At 33.0% G+C, this 4,392-nt stretch overlaps 1 protein-coding gene across 1 annotated transcript in view; it reads left to right on the top strand.

The window, feature by feature from the left end:
- Positions 1-4,392, top strand: part of LOC106458773 (plastin-2-like) — a 35,058-nt gene that overhangs the window by 8,076 nt on the left and 22,590 nt on the right. The window lies entirely within an intron of this gene.

The following is a 4,392-nucleotide window of genomic DNA, read 5'->3' as shown; positions in this document are numbered from 1 at the left end:
ATATATATATATATATACCTATGTATTTAAAATAATTGCAAGATATCAAGATAATACAAAGTATCTAGTGTCAATGTAACAAATTAAATGTGAAAATTCAGAAATATTCTTAAATATTTGCTTGAAGAAATCATCATTTTCATGCCTACGACGCCAAACGAACTCCCAGAGATACGAGTCAATCATGTTACGATTGGTTCCACAATGTCGCTTGTTACGTCTCTTAACCACATTCCAAGTACTTTCAATTTGCTGCAGATTTCAGAAATATAAATTAAAATTTGGAGAATTTATTTTTAAAGTGGAAGAAACAGGAAAATATTTTTTTAAAGAATTTTTTTGATGACATTTTTTTTTTATTTAAGTAAACATGTAATTATTTACTAATTATTCTAACTTGATATAACCATATATAACTGACCTAACCTAGGAAAATATAAAAAATTTCTTTTCGTTTCTCCAAATTTTAATTTATATTTCTAGAATCACCATTAAAAACTACATTCAAAAATATATATTCTTTTCTATTTGAACGTGGTGTATGAAACAAAAAAAATTTTTTTTAAAATTATTTTGTTGCATTTTTAAATTTCGACAAAAGAAACACTATACTCTTTGACACGTATACAAAATGGCCAGGGGCGTCACTTTACAAAAGGCAGTGTGTGTCTAGAGATTCTACCTCTATAATAATAACTAAACAAAAGCACTTGCACTGCATGAATAAATCTTGTGAAGCAGCATGGGTCGTTAAATCTTTGTTTTTGGAAATATATCATCATATTGATCAAGAAATTCAAATTATCAAGTGTTTGGTTTTTGAAACACAGCTGCTAGAATTAATTTTGGACTTAACCAAATGTAAATCTTCATGGTAACTTGGGAGAAAGTGTTGATATGCAATTTTCAAGGCCCTTTATTTAAGACAGGACAATTTAACGACGTAGTTGCACTGCAGCTCCCCCCCCCCCCAACAAAGTTTTATTTAACATCTTACATTTTCGGGCTAGTCCCTGCACTTTCAGTGACTCAGAAGCATTGTATACTGTCTTTTAACCCTTGTTACGTCTCACAGAAACTCCCATTAGGTTTCCATCCTGCGAGCTAGAGGGTGACAACCCCCTCATCCCCATTGATGTTCCAAAAGTGTAGGGTTATGAGACATGTATAGAAGAAATGTGTATCCAGATGGCAGTTTCTGTCCAGAAATCGTCCCGTTAACACGCATTAAATGATAACGACGTAATAGGCGAGTTCAAATATATTTTTCATCGTAGAAAGTGCTACTGCAACCGTTTGTGTACTGTTTCACAAAAACTCGTAACATTTGTGATGTATGGAAATCCTATCACGTATGGGCCGTTATGAAAACGTGTACAACATTTTTGTACGTAGAAACGCTGTCGCTTTCCAGTTCAGAAGCGGGATTTTTTTTATTAATTTCTGCTCCATTGTCTTTTTCTCCCTCCCATTTTTTATTTTGCCATCTTAACATTTCTAAACCTTTTGTTAATTCGAGCATTCTCTTAAAAGATAAAATATTCTTGGAAGTGATCAGGTATGAACTCTCTTTATTTTAATACTTCAGAGCTCGAGAGTTTGAAAGAATGATACGTATATCGATACGATGTTGTTTTGTGCGCGTGTGTTCAGACATGAAATGCGGTACCATGATCGTGTGAGGTTCATTTGACCACAGAATTATATCTGGTGTTTATAGATTTCATATTAGCTGTAGCATTTAACTCTTTATTAAAAAGGGGCTTTTCTTGTTTATCTTAGGTGCTGTATTTGATTGTTCTGACTCTGGATGATAGTAAGGCCTGTTCGATTTAATTATGTTCTTTAGGAACTTTCACAACTCCAAAAGCTTTTTTGTTTGTTGGTTCCACAACTATTTTCGAAAAGTATTTTTAAAAGTCTGAGTATTAGTCCGACTGAAATTTAATTTATGATTTGATAGGCTAGATTAGAGTTACATATGTAAATTAATTTTAATTTAAAATGTATTCCACCCCATTTAAACAGTTCGCGTGGATTTTAACCCGAGAATTACTGATGGAGTAGTTGGCTTTTTAAGCACTTTTTTATGAACTTATGCACCAAGTTGCTTGTGTATACGTGAATTTTTGGTTACAGAATCTCTAGTTACATGCAAGTCGCTCTAAAAGTGTAAATAACTATACCATCAATATTGCAACTAATCCCACTGATTTTTAGTTACAGAGCCCCTAGTTACGTACAAGTCGCTCTAAAAGTGTAAATAACTATACCATCAATATTGCAAATAACCCCACTGATTTTTAGTTACAGAGCCCCTAGTTACGTACAAGTCGCTCTAAAAGTGTAAATAACTACACCATCAATATTGCAAATAACCCCACTGATTTTTAGTTACAGAGCCCTAGTTACGTACAAGTCGCTCTAAAAGTGTAAATAACTACACCATCAATATTGCTACTAATCCCACTGATTTTTGGTTACAGAGCCCCTAGTTACGTACGAGTCGCTCTAAAAGTGTAAATAACTATACTATCAATATTGCAACTAATCCCACTGATTTTTGGTGTGGTCAGATCATCGCACTTGTAGTGTCTTGCAATAGGCAAAACAATTACAGGTATTAAAAACAAGTCAGTAATTTGAAGGTGAATACATAAACCAGCTTAGTGGTTACGTGAAGGGAATGTCTTCTAGGAAAAGTTGGTTTAAAAACATTTATTCAAACGCTGGGAGATGACCTTAACATGTGAAACAATACTTCGAACTGTTCCTTGCCATTTGAACTTGTTTTCGTAAAACTCCACATTAAAATTTCATGTAGCCGTAGCTCGTTCCAAGTATAACGACAATCATTCAAATTACTTCACATCTGATCGAAGGTGACGATAATTTGTCATTTAGTAAACTATTTGTAAATTCTTTATCGCGACATTTTCAAGTGTATTATTAGGACGATCTTGTGGATATTTTTCTTATTTTGAATCCATGTTGACGAAGGCACATGAACTTCATTCACTTGATATTGTTGGTGGGCTTTCTATTAAATACACACAGTTTGTTTAGTAACTTGGGGATTGTGGGTATCTGTTTTGGATGGAAACGGTCATCTACTCTTGGATTTTTTTCGGTAAAAGCCTCCCAGTTATATGCTTCTACGCATTTCATTTAAGCGTATGGATTTTTCAGAATAAATTAATTTTTACAAACACTTCTTGTCTGAAAGGTCACACCAACAATCTATTTTTTTCTCTTGGTGGTTACAAATTCTAAAGGTCATAACTTCGAGAAACAGGTAAACCACAACACGCTTCTGTGACTTCTCTCTCTTACGTGATCAGTTGGGGTACCTTCTCTGTCAGCGGTGTTTTCGGTCTTTAACCCAAGAACGCATGACGAGGCTGGGCCTGCTTAGCGATATCACTAAGCATCGAAAGATAATTTTCATATGTAAAGCTTCATGTAACATGTCTACTACATTTGGCCAATGTAGTTATTACTGTTTTAGAAATGTTATTTATCTAGCTGATACTATAAATATATAAAATACATATTGAATTATTTTGACTTAATGCTGTATATTACGGAAACACAAACAAACAAACTTGTTAATTTTGACGTTTAAGATTTTTTTCGTTGCTCGTTTGCTATATGTATTTAGGGCTAACTTAAATGTGCAAAGCTGGTCAGTTATAACCAAAAGCCAAAGCGGGTGATAGGTTAATTGAAGTCCTAGGTTTAAATTAAGGCTGAAGTTTCGCATAATTATAACAAAGAAAGGCCGATTATACTTTTACATGATTGTTAAATGTATTAAATAATTCTATAAGTCTGTTTTATATGAACCAACTTATTAATGCTCAATGTTCATCATGTTTTTTGTTTTTTTTAAGTAAAATGTGTTTATGTAAACATGCAGTTGTTATTAAAAACTTCTGACGAAAATTAATTTATCTATTTAAATAAGAACCAAAGCAATTTGTAGATTAACCAAGTATATTCTATACAACATACTGACTAGAAGCACTTAATGCAATAAATCGATATTAATTAATATTTTTTTTCTGGTATTATTTCCATATCTCGCGAAGTTCGACCAGCTTGGGGCATTTAAGTTAGCCCTAAATTCAAATAGTGATCTAGCAATGCAAAATAATCATATTAAATGCCAAGATTAGTAATAATCAAAATTATTTTAAACATTATAACTATGGCCGGTGATAGCTTATATTGCGCTCTAGTTAGAAATTAAGGCAGAATCTCTGAGAATCAGAACAAAAAAAAAGAAGGGTATTATCTGATTGTTTGATTCGTATTGTTGCGTCAGCGAGGTCACGTGACTAGTATCACGCTACTTTTTTCTCGAACCTTCGTGAATTGTCGGGAGATTAC

The sequence above is a fragment of the Limulus polyphemus genome, unplaced genomic scaffold (assembly GCF_000517525.1).
Source record: "Limulus polyphemus unplaced genomic scaffold, Limulus_polyphemus-2.1.2 Scaffold512, whole genome shotgun sequence".
Lineage (NCBI taxonomy): Eukaryota > Metazoa > Arthropoda > Merostomata > Xiphosura > Limulidae > Limulus > Limulus polyphemus.
The sequence above is the reverse complement of the archived record's forward strand: the minus strand, read 5'-3'. Positions and strand labels throughout refer to the sequence as shown.